General features: G+C 44.6%; 1 long non-coding RNA gene across 2 annotated transcripts in view; it reads left to right on the top strand.

The window, feature by feature from the left end:
* The first annotated feature begins 4559 nt into the window (after positions 1–4559).
* LOC125907429 (uncharacterized) overlaps positions 4560–16945 on the top strand; it is an 89852-nt gene continuing 77466 nt past the window's right edge. Inside the window, exon 1 of one of the 2 annotated variants that reach the window (XR_007452633.1) lies at positions 4560–4569. This is a non-coding gene — a long non-coding RNA (uncharacterized LOC125907429). Of the gene's footprint in view, positions 4570–4718; positions 4729–16945 lie in introns of those variants that run through there. The other variant, XR_007452632.1, reaches the window with a different exon arrangement.

Here is a 16945-nt window from a genome sequence, read left to right as displayed (position 1 = left end):
AACACTAATTGAAGGCCAGCGAGCAAGTTCACCGCCAGGAGCGGAAATGAAAGCCGGAACGGCCATCAGGAAACCAACTGTCGTCCTCCGCCCGCCCGTACCGTTTCATGCAATATTCATAAATCGCAGCAAATTATCACCACGAAACGTACTCATTAAAATTTTAAACATACTTTCCTCCGTTAGAGCCACTGTCCGGCATTGCATTTTAGACGACAAGTTTCTATGCAAAACGCTAAGAATCCGCATTATGAAAAAGCAAGTTCGGGGTAGCTTGGAATAGTGTACTATTGCTTGAGTTTCTCAAACTAAAGTATAAAGTAATATATTTACTGGATCATGAGGACAACTGCTTCTAAGAATGGTTACAAGAAAACATATCAATTTTAATTAATAATAATGCTATGAAGCGATTCAAGATATTTTATAAGACAATTCATTATATCTTTTTTGATATATAAATAAGCTTACAATATTCAAACATTTTCTTCAGCATAACCTACAATTAAGCTCAAAAGCTTCTTGCTACACAATAAAGCTACTTACCGAATGTAGCTTTCCATGAAAGCTTCGAGATGAAGGATCTCTTTTGCAAGTTTAGCTGAGTTACCGTTAGAAACTTTGAAATGAACTGTTCACTCACAGTACTCAGTTTTTGGTTAGCGTACAATGAACATTTGTTTTGATTTAGATCCTTTTTCGTTTGCTCAATATCACATCTATTGAATGCGCTGCAATCTATTGAAAAAGAAAAAAAGGCTACAAAGCTAGTTTCAACCTTAATCATCCTTTGTGGCGCCCTCTATGAGAAATGCACTCAAACTAAAAGAACAATATTTATTCACTCAATACACCTTCCCGTCTGCAGGATGCTTTCGCCTGTATTTATTTGATGCTAGTTTTCGTTTGAACTGTATGAAAAAAAGTTCTACAAGCAACAAAGAACATAATGTTTTTTTTTAACAAAAAACACTATCTTAACATCTTTGTTATAGTAAAATAAGAAAAATAAACTACAAAGCTTTACACATAATTTCGGATGCTGGTGTTCAATGCCTTTCACCATTTCGTTACATTCCAGCCCATTTCACTTACTCGTGATAGGTCATGGCGCATCACTTTACCTTCGCTACCGCAATGAAGTGGTGCCATCAGTTTGGTTTGCTCGAAACCCACATTAGATGGCTGATAAATGGAATCAAAATAAATGATGAATTTTTCATTCCATTTGCCTCCGCGACTGCCACCTATTGTGCTTGTGCTGCACCATGCTGGCTGGCTGGCTCACGCAAGCCTACCATCCCAGCACGCCAAGCTGCCGCCTCTAGCCGACCCATTGCGCCCAGCAACCCGTTTGCCAATGTCAATAGCAAAACATTGAAATGAAACCATCATTAGCCTGCTGGCTTTCCACCGAAACCAACGGTGGTTCGGATCGATGTGCCCGGGGGGTAAATCCCATTTCATTTGCGTCCGAGCGCACCATACACAATGCAGGCGTTCGGCCATTTCAATCCCACTGACCCACACACACAAACACATATAACACACATGCATCATGTAGCCATGGCACCAAAACCTTGCCCATATTAGCATCGCTGCGCTTTCCGGTCGCCTGTGTCTTGGTCGCTTCGATATGGGGTGAGGGGGAGGGATTTTAGCTTTATCCCTCCCCCTGGGTACCACGGTCAGGTGTCACCGTTGCGCCCGGTTTTGGGAATGCTGCAATATCCATGGCCCAGCCCGTCCTTGATCGGAAAGAAAGCAAAGTGCACGGCGAAGGTGCCGTATCGTTTATAATTAATTAGTGGAATTACAATTTGGCCCCCTGCCATCGGCCAATCAATGGACGGGCGCTAATTCTGGGGGCAAAGCTAGCGGCGGGGGTAGGCCCCAGGGTATGGCGTGAAGGCGCGCGCGAGATGTTGGACCGGAAGCGGTCGGCAGTGTCGTTTCAATCGCATCTGTGGTCGGGCACCGGTTGAAATCAGGTCAGATTAATCCCACCCGGTATTTCGGTGAAGGCAACGGAGAGCGAACCGCACCAGCAAAATAAAACATTTCCATCCGCTCCGCATCCTACACTGTGTGTCTGGTAGGTGACCCACAAAAAAACCCCACTAGAAACCTTAACTTGACACCTAATGCCACAGAACACGGTACGGTGGAACGGTTGCCAACAAAGCAAACCCGGAAGCGGTTTTTGTTGTTTGTTTGATGTACAGATGGAACAGATGGTAGCGTTTAATAGGCGGTTAACCTTACCCTGCCAAAAAGGCCCACACGTTTTTGCTTCAATTTTTCATAGAAAACAGGTGAGCCATTGCCAACTGTGTCAGCGGCATGGCAGCGGTTTGGAAGCCACAAACGTTGACAAGGTGTTCATGGTCACTCACACGACCGGCTGTAAATATTTATAAAGCTAGGCAAGTGTAACCATAATACGCTAATTGTGTCTTGTTGAAGGGAAATACTGTATGTACATCATTAAAAGGTAGAGTTGTTATCGTGTTGTAGTTCGTTGAAATGTAAGCGGAAATTGTATAATGGAATTCAATGTCATTTTTAATATGAGACAGAAAAACAGCATTAAACCAATGTTGAATCAAGATTACCAATTAAAGCCAACTTAAATCAGTTTAAGTTTCAACTGGCGGCTTTCTTACTAGTCTAAGGTAGCAAGCACTAGAATAGAGCAAAAGAACTTCAAGAAAAGAGAACAAAACAAAGAAAACAATCGACATAACAAGGAAAAGAAAAGTAAAATCTCGTATCGTGGCAAAAACCAAACAACAACAGCAAAAACATTTATAAAATAACTAAAATTGGCAAACTTAAAAATTTGTTTCTTCTAATCAATAATACGCAGTGTTTACAAACTGCGCGAACGTTGTCAAGTATTATTCAATTTATTATTTTATATGTATTCCTAAACTGTACCAGAACCAGAAAAATAAATGATCGATGAACAAAATGATCAGATCAATTTAGTTCATTGCAGCTAATAATTGATTATTACAAAAACTGATGATTCCGGAAGTGACGCAACAAAACAGACCAATTTAGTTGCAAGCTCTTAAGCAAAAGTGCTTTGGAACTATTTACGTTCGGTATTGAATCATCAAACTTTCTACAAATAACACTTCTATTGACTGTAGTTCTCAATTTGTCCGCTTGCTCCCGCCCTCGAGCTCACGCACAAACACTTGCCTGCATCGAGCATTGAGCGAGCGCGCGCTCGGTCGTCTTTGAACCCAACAGCTAGCATACATGGTTCATGGTCAACAACCGCCAACACGTACCGGCGCTTCTCGGAACCGCAGAAACAACGTTTGATGTAACAACGTTTATTCGGAAGCATCAACACCTACTGTCCAGCAAAAATGTAGAGAGAGAAAAAAGAAACGGCTTGGCACGGGAAACGGACAAACGAAAAAAAAGACAGAAATCTGTTCATGGACAACTTATCGATTAGAATACCCGGGCAATTAATCATACGACCATCGTTCAACGAGCACCCCTCCTTTTCATGGGAGCGCTGGGCTGACCACTCAACTCACACAAGGTGACACACGATCGACACCTCCGCGGAACTGACGCGAACGATGGCCGGGCAGCAGTAGGGGAAAGAAGGCTGCGTGCAAAACACACAACAACAAAAAAATAAGCACGTCAAACACTTCCGCCACGGGCAAGCCGGAAGGACGGTACTCACCCCATCGAGCTAATCCTTTTACCATGCCCCCCCACAACGGTTCGGTCTGATGGTTGAGATAAGAGTGAGCACCACTTCAGCTGTACGTCGTAAACTTGCCCCACTCACACTGAGTGCTCGCACCGAAAGCTTTCCGCCCGAAACACGATGGGGCAGCAAGCACTCACGCGGCTCGTTGCCGGCACTTCGGCCGACCCAGTCAGCTGGTCGATTTCGCCCGAGGCCTCCCCACGGCAGAAGCTTTTCGCCCTCGCGAATCGACCCGCGTGGGAGGAGCGAGCGAACGTGGGTTGGGTTGGTTTCGCAACGATCGGGTTTCGGTTTGGGTTCGAACGTTCGGGCCGCGCTGCCATTGCTTACCAGGACGTCGTCCGGTACGGTCCCGGGTCCGGTTGCGCGTTTTTTGATGTTGTGTGTCGGATTGGTTTTTTTGTAACTTCCCCTCGCTCTCACCCAACACCACCCAACACCACCACCACGAAACCAATTACTCTTCACGCGCTCCCACACGTTACCTCTCTACTCCAACAAGCAAAAGTTCATCGTCGTCACCCAACGCCTTTCCGCTGCCAACAATTACCGTCGACTTTCTGGCGAGTCGAGCAGCACACACAGGAGTGCACTTGCAGCCCGACGCCACCACCCACACTACAGCCCCCGCTCGTTCTCCGGCAATTGTGCCTGCTCTCCTGCTCCATTTGCCACTATTCGTTTCATCGGTGTCGTGTAAATGCGTATTTAAATGTGTCCGTGTGTGTGTTCGTGTGTCGCGATTGTTTCGAGTGCTTTGTGTAATGCATACCACCCCTACACCTCCCTGTGTGAAATGGTGATCATCAACAACAACAACAACAGTGCGCAATAAGAAGAAAAAGTAACGCAATGAAGCAATTTGAGCAACTCTGAGCAAAGTAATCACCCCGAAAGTCTTTCCTTTCCAAACAACAATCGTTCAATAGCGCTGACTTCGCGCGTCTGACTCACAAGTACGCGTCTTACCAACAACAACAACAGTTAAAAAAAACGTCACAACTGTGACGAAACTTCACGAACAGCGCGCTCTTGTCCCAACCAGCCAGGCGGCCCGATGCCGAAGGTACGCGCGTGTCTACGGCTTTCCACTGTTTTGGGGGCGAACCTGACGCTCGGATCGGTTGCAACAGTTCAGTTGACAAGTGCGGCCCGTCGATGCACACCACACCGCCCACGGTTCTGCCAGGATACACCCTAGACATCTTCCCTCTTGCCCATCCCCCTCACAACAAACAGCACGACACAAACCTCTTGGCGTGGCTCGCAATTGCTTTCACCATCTTCTTCGTCAGCATCACAAAGCAATACTGCTTTTCCAAGTGCGTCTCCAACTGTGCGACTGTCTTGCGTGTGGTCTTTGCGTTCTATATTGCATCCCCGATCGTAGAGAGCATCGGGAAGGTTGCGCAAGGGCTCTAGAGTGAAGAAGATTCCATTGGATACAGTTTTTGGTGCTCAGCGGGTGCAGTTCCGTTTCCATACCGAGTTTGTGCAACAACTTCTTCGATTCAACGACTGCTCGAAGATGCTACGATCATCGTCAAGATGCTGGTTACGCAAGCTGCCAGAGATGCAGAACGAAGGATAACGTGTGCAATGTGTCTATAAAAATATATATAAAAGTGCATTGGAATAAGAAACCAACAAACACACACACACACGAATAATTGGATTCCCACTGTTAGCTGTGTTTGATTTGAATAGTCTCTACTTTCTGTGATGTGTAACGGCTTGTTTTTGCTCCTACATTGGGACACTCTTATACTCTGAACAAAAACGAAAGCCTTACGATAAAATTCGACCAACTTGTATCTTTTAACACCACAAGAAGAACGTTGTGTAACAATAACAACCACAGCACAGCGTTGCAATTGCACTGTTTTACCCGTCGCGCTCGCGAAACGCGATCCAACTCGCCCTCTTATCAGTGCTTTACTCCAAGTGCTTTATTGCCCGCTGCGGGAATGCTTACTCTCGGGCACGGGAACGCCCTCCCGTCACCGCGGGCACACCAGTTGCAAGTTTGATAATCAAAACTTGAAGGCAATAAAGTGATTCGTTCTCCGAGACGAACCGTTCGGTACAGTGCCGAAGAGAGAACCATTTCGTCTGCTAAAAGATGTCGTGCAAGTGTGCAAACGAAGCTGCAAGAAATGACAAATAGTGCACCGTGCATTGGGTTGCTCCAATTGTGATTGCAACTGCTACTGCCGTGCAGTATTTTCATGCGAGTGAAGGGTGGGTAAAAAATGTGATTTTAAGTGCTGTGAAGTGTGTGTGTAAGTGCGTGGTGTGAACGACACGGCATGCTGTTAGTGATGGTGCAACGCGCTGCTAGCCGACCAGCAGCCGTCGGATAAGCACAGCGGTCTCGGTGTATCAGTGTTGGTGCTCTTTTTTTTGTGTTTCCACCTACGGTAAAGCGATCGTCGAAAGGTATTTTGTAACGAATGGGGGAACATTTCTTTATCTTTCTTTTCACAATCCCAAACGACCGTTGTTTGCTTTCATGCTAAATGAAAAACGGTGTATGAACACAGTACGAAACCCTCCCACGAAACGTAATTCATCGTTCGTCAGTGCAAACACAGCATTGAAAAGAGAGAGAGACAGAGAAAGAGAAAAAGAGAACGCACCTCGTGGGAAAACTCCAACGAATTCCCTCTCTAACGCAATCGACCACCGAGAACACAGTTGATGACGATAAGAAAAAATGTCGCTCTTTAACAACTCAATCCATATTCTTCCCCGACTGCCAAAAGTATATGAAAAGCGACACAATTTGCTGCTTTTCCTTCCCAATACGCGCGGTTCCATGGCCCGCATACCGAAACGGTTTCTCAATACTCTTTGGGAACACGTTGAGGACTCGAGCTCAAAGTTGATGTATCAGCAGTACTCGACTAACTGTTCCCGGGGACCTCAAAACAAAAGCGAAATAGTACAAAAAAAGAAACCCTGAAATACCCCAGACCGGGGAAAATCGTCCATCCACTGATTGACCTTGGGTGTGTGTGTGTGTGATGACAAAATCCATCCAGCCGAACACCGAAACCGGTCATGATCCCGGGCCAACAAAAAAGGAAAAATAAACATTAAACGAAACGGATGGACAGTAGTAATCGTGGGAAAACAGGGAATAGACAGGATTTGGGTGGGAGCTGCCCAAAACCAAACAAAAAAAACAAAAAAAAGTGCCATCTACAAACGGCAAAAGGGAATAAAAATGGTAAAAGCTTCGACCACAGTATCGTGCTTTGTCACTGGGGGAGGAAAAAATGAACCGAAAATGTTTGATTTATACACCAATATGTTTTGGGGGGATCCCTTTTGGGATGGGATTTTTCATCTTGATTTAAAGGAAAAACGTTTGCAGCGAAAAAGTCCCCAGATCGAACACTAACAATAGCCAGTTTGGGATTCAAAAGCTTTTTTCTTTGCAAAAATGAGGAAAAGAATTGCTGTGCTGTAACCTGTTCCCTATTGGACGTTTTTAATTTCAAACAGCGTTTTAAAAACAAATCTACAATTTGTTCTTCACAACCTGAGTTGAAAATAAAACAACGTCAGAGACTTTATTTTGTTTTTTTTTTTATATGAACTGGCAAACTGCCCACTGTTTCACCATCCATTTTTTTGCCTTAAAAGAAATTAAAAATGCCTTTTTTTTACCTCGCTCCATAATGAAGCGTAATCTGTAACCGAGCAAAAGAAACACCCGGGAGGCGGAAAAATCAACTCGAAAACAAAATGTTCTCTCTCATCATTAATCAAAAATTAGCGCTGGCAAAACCCTCGCGAAGGCACTAGCGGCAGAAAAAGGAGAAGCAGCAACTATTCAAGAGGCTATCGACGAGTTTGGGGAATTAAGTTCTTGCCGCTTCGGCCAACCGGTCGACCAAGCTTAGGCCTTGCTCAAAAATTTCCTCACACTGCTCCTAGTAACATTTTATGTTTTTTTGTGGACTTTTGCTCCTTCTTCACTTGGGGATATAGCAAATTTGTCTGTTTGATATTGTGCTGATACTCATGTTTTGCGGCTTGCAGCTCGAGCTCGGAAGCACGGGAGGGAAGAAATGGGTGGCAAGCAGCAACAACAACAAAAAAAACGTTGCAAAAAACCTGCCCAAAGTCTATGTTTTGTATGCTGACTGTTGTTGCTGTTACTATTGCTTATCGCTTTGCCTTTCTGTCTGATTGGAACCATACGTCTTTCGTTTCGTAATTTCTCATCCATCTTCATCCGAAAGCCCGCAAAACCGCAACAAATACACACGGCCCCCGCCGCGTGCGCTACACAATCGTGGCCATGAATAATTTACTCCGCAAGCCGCAGAGCGAAGCAAAAAAAACTCCCGCTCCCAAACGCACACAAACACACTGACCACCACCAGGGCGAGCGGAAGAATGAGCGAAGGAAAAAGTGAATTAAAGCTAAAAAATACGATGTCATCCACTTCGGCGAACCGATTTCTCGTGCAACGCAGCACCACAGTAACAGTCGTGGAGCCAGCACCAACGGGCGAGCTCGAATGAAGTCGAGAAGGATAACAAAGCGAAGCAGGATGGACGCTCGTGGTGTGTTGGTGTGAAAGGAGAGAGGTGGGAGAGAGAAAAAATGCACCATTTCCTCATTATAATCATTTTTTCCTTTCCCCCTTTTTTTTGTTGCTGACCCGAACCCGTCACTCGCCCATCAACATCGATGAGGAAAAGGGGCACGGGAAGAACGAAAAGCCAGCTGTTAATACTTTCCCAGGCAGTGGTGCACCAGAACAGCGCACCGGTTGTTGGGTGGTGCCTTTTGTCGACGCCGCTGCTGCTACTCTTTGTACAACACAGTACACATCCTTGCCCCAACGGATGGCGGGTGTTGTGTGGAAAAGGAGAGGAACAAGTTGATGGAAAAATAAACAACAAAAACTGCAGTGAAAGTGCATTTTACTGGATGGGAAACCAATTCACCAGTTGCCCCTCTTAACGTTCCTCTCTCTTTTCCTCGGCTCGATGCATATTGTAACAGGCTCCATGCTGCCTTGTGTGCGCACTGCATTGACGGTTGGCTCCGGTTGGCTCCCCTTCGCCCATCGGACCGGGGGCGCGGACCAAAGAAACATCGGAAAATGACGATGCAATGAAGCCAGTTAAACCGGTTCCGATCCTGTGCTCTTGGCTGCGTTGCCCCGTAAATGCCATTCTATGCAGATATTTATTTTCTCGTTTTCCGTTTTTTCTCTCCCGCCACCCTCCCCGTTGCACATAAGAGCGGTGTTCAAGTGGTCGATTTTCACCCAAAGCATCCTTCAGTGGATTCAACAATAATAGTGTGATGGGGAGCGGGAGGACTGTTGTGTATGTGTGTTTAGAGAATCTGTTACTTTTTTTCTGTATTTTCTGCCCACACGTGAAGTGAAATTTTCTTTTCCAAAACCATTCATTTTTTATTGCCACCTCATGGCTACTACTACCCTCCCCTCCCCAATTCTCCCACCCCTCAACCGGATGTGCCGATCGAACCGGTGGCGGTATGCGGAAGTTTCTCGTCGATTGGGAAAAGTTTAATGGCGCAAGTTCACCCGTTACTGCCACACTGCAGCACGTGGCGTTGATAAAAACGTGCCGTTCTCTACCTTGCGTTGTTTTGCCGCTGGTGTTGTTGCTATATATCGCCGCTGCTTGCAAGCAAAACAAAGTAATGGTTGTAATTTTTCCCCAACAAGCTTAAAACAGTACCCCCAGCGTAACAGTGCGCAAAGCGTGAATCGAACAACCGCAGGAAGAAATTATTTCCAACTGGAAAGCTTTCAAAAGCCCTATTTACCAATTGTATTCCAATGCGAGTGTGTGGGAAATGTTTACTTACAATGCAGCGATTGTTATTTGATTTTGAATCGATGTTAAATTATTCACATTGATGCACATAAAAAAATGGTGCGGTTATACCGTACTGTAGGATTGATTTTCAAACAACAAGTTTGTAAAGAATAGCAGATTGTGATTGAATGTCCTTTTGAACGACCAATTTCACGCAACAAAATCGATGAACAACAAATTATTACTATTATTTATAATGTATTTTATGTATACGTAAGTGTAATATGTATTTAACAATTAAATTTTCTAGTGGTACAACATGTATTAATAACCGTGAAAAACATTTAACTAGCATTCATAGAAGACACATGTTGAGTATAAAATGAATAGTACTTTGTTTTTCATCACATATCTAACAATCTACCTTATAAATTAAAAATAGTTACAATATATAATAAAAAATGCAACAAGTACACCCTCCCTGAAAACCCTGGACACTCACCCCGCTCGAGCTAAATCACTCCACTACCAATGCAACCAAATCAAAGCCAAAAACCCCGAGAAAACGTTTATGCTTTAAACATTAATGCAATCACTTAACTCTCTACTTTACTGCCATTTTACCACACGTGCTCATAGCTGTGTGTGTGTGTGAGAGTGAGTGTGAGTGTGGTTTAAAACAAACCGTTTCATTGCCCGTGCCAAACCCCGGCTCCAAACCACGGGCATAAAACGTACGACTTTTAATGTGCATTTTTTGCAATTAAAGCCGTTACTAAACGAGCTAAACCCACACATATTGCCCTTCTCCTTCGCATTACTGTGTTCCTGCGGGGGAAGAGAACTCACCCTTTTAACATGCTCGTAAAATGTATTTTTATAGTAACGTGCCAAATTGCCCAGCAACGGAGCAAGCAGCACAACCGGCCGTACTCGGCGTGCGCTACATTCCTTAAAGAAAGCGTTGGCAGTAGCGAGAGCACCGGCCAAAGACGGGTCGGTCGTAGGAATGGCTTGTGCCGTGAAATTGCTCAACGCTCGACATAAATTCCCTGCAGCCTGCTGCTGGTCCACCCTGGTAGCACACCAGCAGCCTTGTTCGTGCTGAGCTTTCCGACCAGCAACCATCCAGCGCCGCCGTTCTCTTGCATCCATTTTTCAACGAGTCTCCTTGCGTTACCTTTTCCAGTCTGCTAAAACTTTCATCAAACTGAAAGACGCGTTGCGCGTTACGTGTTACGCCCACCGCCTGACACCTTTATTTCCGATTGCATTGTCGAGATTCAAAAATAGCAACCTTTCGCCCGGTTTCGGGTCGGCCAGATCAATTCCCAAACGGATTCACACCTTTCACCGACCGTGGGTTTACTATACCAACTGGAATGGGTGGAGAGAAAAAATGTTCTCATTTCCAACGAGACCCATTCGGTCGGTGCTGGTTTATCCGTTTCTTCTCCGCTTGGGTTTAATCCTTTTACGGCTCATTCCCTATTTAGCACAGCGGTGGTGGCGACGGGTACGCTTTTCGTACCAAGCCAGCTCGCTGCAGGCATTCTTGTCTCACGACGAGCGTGCCATGAACAAGACAAGAAAGGGCGTTAAAGTGATACAAAATTTAGCACGGTTCCAAAAATTTCACTTTTTAATGAATTCCGCCGCTTCGCTCGTTGAGATTTTAGCGAACAGAAAAGAATGCTAAGGGAGGGAAGCGAAGGCACGTCCTTTCGGTCTCGTTCAACTGACTCAACAATCGGAGTGCGAAGAAAAAAACAACTCCAAAGACGAAAATAAAACGAAAACGAGATAAATTTAACCACATTTGACTGGGCGCGTTCAAGCCTCCGACGACACGGCACAGATCAGGGGGCGCCCCCGGGGCGTGTGATCTAATGGAATAGACTGGATTAGCTCCGGCCACTGACCGGGGGTGGTTTTGGCATTCACCCTTGGAAAGGATTCCGTTTCTCGGTGCCATTCGCAACAAGGCTCGCTACATGAACGCCCGCGCCCGCCTTTGCACATTATTCCGACCGTGGTCTTAAGCCCCCGCCGGGCGATAAAAACAAGGGCACAGAGGAATTGCTTACGCCACATGGCAGCACAATGGGTGTGAAGGTGGGGACGGAATCAACGGAATCAAGTGGACGAGAAGGCACCGTAAATGGATCGTACAAATCAATAAGTAATGAATAGCGGACGACAAACAAGAAGATCAAACATGGCCCGTAATTGTGTGGACGGGTCGGTCGGGGTTTGCTTGCGAATGGAAATTACGGCTGAGCGGCCAAAAAAAAAAAGGGTCAAGCGAGTTGAGGATAGAAAATTCACATCTGCTAACGGAGAATGGGTCTCAAGGGGTAAACCAAAGGACAAGTCGAGGGGATCACTATTTCCATTCAATTTAAATGGATTGAAACGCGGGATGGTAGGGTACATTTGTAAGAAATCAGTTACCAAACTACCTTTATGCTATGCTTCCAAAACTAATTTATATAAAAGTTTGTCAAACCTCTCCAAATCTCATATATTTCAATAAACTATAATGCTAAATTTGCCTGGAAAAACCAAACAACAGCCCTAGCTACTAATCGTCTATTCCACTTCTAATCATCCAGTTCCAATGTCCGACAAATCGAAAACTATTTTATGATGCTGCATCTAACCGCTCCATAGCTCCGGCACAGCATCAACCCTATTCTTAACACTCGCTCTTCCTACTGAACAGCCACACACATACACGTATTAAACACATGCCTTGCGGTGTACCGAAATCTTGATCACACATCCTCGCCCTGTCTCGTTTTTATCGTACCCTGAACGACGGCACACTAAATCCCGCCGCGTGTCCACTTGTGCTTAACCTTTTGGCCACAACTCGAGTCGTCAACAGTGGGGAATGATAATGTTATGCTATCTCTCCTTTGGGCTCTGCATCTCAACACACCAACCAGGGTCATGCAATTCCAGATTCTTGGAAGAATTTCTGGAAAGTTTTATGACTTGCTGCTGGGAGCTCATTACGGTAGACATCCTTGCGAATGATGCTATGGGTAGGTAGTGCAGCGTGTTTGTATCTTCATTTTGGGATAGTTTTATGACAACATGGAGAGAGGAGGCAAAACTTCATCAAACAAAACTGCATGCACACACACACACCTGAGCTTTCTATGGTTTCATAGGGACCAAAAAGGAAATGTTAGTTTTTTATGTTACAGAGAAACAACGTCATAAACCTACCACTTTTGCTGTAAAACTCAACCAAAACAGTGTTCTAAGTGATTGCATCAACCGCATGAAATGCTTAGGTAGAGGACTTGCTGTTTGTGAGGGATAATTTCAAAACTACTTTCATTAGTTCTTATTTTGTTTTTAAGTGTTTAAGTGTTAATTTTCTGAAGTGCAAAACATTACCAGTCCAGCAAAAAAAGCATAAAGAACAACGGCAAAGCAAATTGCCAAAAACATTCGGAAGTTAAAACAATCAACACGAATAATATGATATCTGATATCTGATATCAATGATTTAATTCCAAACACGAAAAACGCCTAATATTCATTTAAAATTTAAACTTATAAAACTTAAAATCGTAGTTAATTCCTTTTACAGGGTTTTCTAGGGGTTCTCATAGTTGTGGGCAGTGTTGCGAACGGTGATAGTCGTCGACATAAAATTTTACAAAATGATACTTTTTGAAGCATTGCATTCTAGATCCACGCATTCATTCGACAATCACGGACAAAAATATCATTTGACACGATGATATTTTTTCTGCTACAATCATTTGACTTTTTGATTTTGCCGTACCTCAAGTGAACTAGATCTTCATCGAAAATGGATCCTTTTTTCGTGTTTTCGCGTGAATTTCTATACTCCTGTAAGAGAATACCATTTTCCTGGTTCACTGAGTGAAAATATCAAGTGGTCTAATGGCTTAGTATCGGTAAACGCACGATTAAGCAGTTCTGGATTCTCACTGAAAAATGTCAAATGACATTCATTCTACATTTTTTGCAATCATGTCATCGCCAAAGCATTGATTGTTAATGCACAAATGATTGTCGCTTTTGGAAAGTCGTGTCATGGTAACCATGAATATCATGATCAAAAAATGATTTTGACACCCGCTTACTGCGAATATCATAAAAAAATGTCGACAATTAACAACACTGGTTGTGGGACACTTCCTTGACTCTTTCTGATGGCAAATGAACTTCATTTGCTAGAAATTGGACTCTATGGTACCCTTTTGGGAAGAGTTCCTTGACAATTCCTATTGGATTTGTCCAACAAGGGTGCTATGGAATCCAATTCCCATTACATTAAGTTCATTTCAGGAAGAAGGAGTCAATTAAGTGTCCCTCGGCTATGAGAACTCCTAGAAAACCCTGTATATTGAATGTAAATACTTTCAAATAAAAGCTACCAAGCATTTATAAATATATTTTTTTTTTAATTTTAAAACAACAATCAACGTCTTCAAGCAATCGCTCACACAAAGTGCACTATTGTTTAGCTTCTTACAAAACACCTTCCCAGCGTGAATAGCATGAGAAATACAACACACACACACACACATTCCCTCGTCCAAACATAACCACTCCAATCCGCCCACGATCAATCCTGGCTGCCCCCTGGGGTGATAAATTCCATCCAATGGGCCCGGTGCCAGCTGGAAGCAAATCGAGACAAAATATTTATGACAACGATGCGGCATCGATCGTTAAATCTTTTCTCGGACCAGCTCTCCCAACACACACACACACACACGGCAATCCTCCCTCCATGGAGAATCACCTTTCCTGCTCGAATGCAAAACACGTGCGAACATGGGATGAGAAATTAAATTTCTCTTCTCCCAACTTCAGCTCCTTCTTGTCACCTTTTCTCGACTGCCCTTTCTTCCGCAAACCCGATGGGAGGACGACCCGACCACTTCAAGTTGCAGCGCACAAAACTTTCCCAATATCGATCACCTTGATCTGCTGGCCCTTTTATTGAGATTCATTTGGTGAGCAGAGCCGTCCCTCGTTCGCCGTCATTTTCTCCCCCCGAAAGATGTTGTGCAAATTTTATGACCGGACGTAATTTAATTCTTCAATCTACAGCCACAACCGAATGGGCTAATCTTTATGAAAGTTTTAACAGTTTCTACTTCACTCGAACGTTGCCCTTCTGGTGATTCCTCTCGCTGCGTGCTACAGAGCTTCATGCTTCAAAGGGCATGGTAGCATAAAAATATCAATCGCAACGCACGACGCAAAACATCTTAACCAAAGGTTGACATTAACGACGAACGAACGCTAGAAGCGCACGAAAGCGAACAAAGCGTTAAAACAATCCAAAGCAACCGAAACCTTCGCTAACCCAGCATGCCACCTTTGAACAAACTCGGACATAAATAATCGAAGGAATGAACAAAATGAATGCAATAAAGCAAATGTTCTCCCCATCGGTTGCCGTTCGTTCGTTTGCTTGTGGCACCTCTTTGCAGGGGGTGGGGGGAGGAGTTTTCGATTGCGATGAAATATCCACCCAATGTGGCTCGCCCTGAGGACTTAGGGTTGAGCAGGCAGGCAGGCATTGGGGAGTTGACAAACGACATCAAAGATGTCGCAGCGTTCGACCCTGCTGCTAGTGCGCGGTTAGGAACGAATTTGTTGTTTGTCTTCTTCCTCCAGGATACACCCACAACCACTTCCACCAGCAGTCCTTGTTGCGGTTCTGTGTCCGCCGAGCACAATTCATTACAGAAATCAATTCTTCGCAATGGGAGAGAGCGCGCGTAAGCGATGACAATGTTATGATGGGAAAGGACCACTCCCAGTGCCCGCCGCTCCCCCCCCCTACCCCCCTCATTTGCAAATGTCACCGCTCCATTTCACCAAACTAAGCGAAGGGCAGCACGACCAAATGAAATCACTATCGCCACGCTTACTCCGTGGTTTTGACATTTCCTCGAGCGACAATTTTGCCCACCACGCAGCGCACCGCGGCAAGGCAGGAAAGTGGTTTATCTCTGCTCTCCCCCCACTCCACCCCCCCCCCCCCCCCCCTTTGGCGCCCTTGGCCCCGGATGCGAACATTCTCTGGGCGGTGAATTGTCAAACCGCGAAATATAAATCCCGTTCCCCGGTGCGACAACCCGTTGCCCCAAACCCCACAGCTGATTGCTGATGGTAAAAACAAATTTTTACTCGTTTTATTTAACATTTATTTTGGTGTGGTTTTTTTATTCGTTCGTTCGTTTGTTCGTTCCCATCAGACGGTGCTAGTCCTTGCCATAGACACGGCATTTATCCGATGGCCCACAATGAGCCGTCAACGGTAACCGCTACACTATCGATTGTCAACGGTGGTTAGCATTGGGTGGGGAAGATAGCGGACGCGCCAAGGGTGATTTATTCGAGGTGGCGCGTGAAATTAAAGAACGTGTATATTATTGGTGACAAAACGGACAGACGAAAACTATTATTGAATCTCTTTCGAAAGTGAGCGGTAAGGGTGGAAAAAGGAAAAAGTGTACCAGGTTGGTACCAAAAGTGTAGCCTGTTAAATCAATTTCCAACTAGACTTTTGCACCGGGGAGGGAAATGGCAATTGGTGCAGGTGAAAAATTGGATTTGCAAATTAATTTAAGCACAATAGTCAACGAGCTAAAATTTTAATTTCCACTTCGATGAACAAATTAGCATAGTGCATTGGGCTACAGGGACGGTCGTTAGCGTAAAGTTACCAGTTTATTAGAATAATGTAATAATTTGATTTGAATAATTGTTTGATATTTAAGGTTCACTAGAACCATAAAATACTTGAAAATTTACCATTAAATTATTTGAAGTTAATTACAATTGATCTATTGATGCTATTTATTTTGTTATCTACAGTTATTGTATTGATTAGCAACTTCAATTAACTTGTGCATTAAATAAAGCATTTGCTTTTCCATTTGATAACGATTGTCCAAAAATTAATATATAAATAAATAAATATATCAGCAATCATAACGTACTGATCACCACTGTATATCGCCAACTGTATGCATGGTGCCCGGCTCGCGCTTCTCTTCCACTGGCGTGTGAATGAAATGGATGCATTGAGCCCACCCACCGATTCCGGAATCAAAATCGATTGCCACGACATTGCCTCTACCCTGCCGTCCCCAATGCTCCTTCCCTTTCCTCCCTCGCCGTGCCGTTTGATTCCATGGAAGGTCAACTGACAATTTCATCAAACGTTCCCCCCCCCCCCCTCCTCTGCATTCCCTCTCCTCGCAACACACCGCAGCACCGTACCCGCAGCGCCGAATGGGAATTGGAACATTTCCATTTCGAGCATCGAACGGCGGCTGGCAGTACTAGCCCGAGCGGGTACGACACGGTTGC

The sequence above is a fragment of the Anopheles coluzzii genome, chromosome 3 (genome assembly GCF_943734685.1).
Source record: "Anopheles coluzzii chromosome 3, AcolN3, whole genome shotgun sequence".
NCBI lineage: Eukaryota > Metazoa > Arthropoda > Insecta > Diptera > Culicidae > Anopheles > Anopheles coluzzii.
Note: the sequence above shows the minus strand (reverse complement) of the source record. Positions and strands in the feature narration are given on the sequence as shown.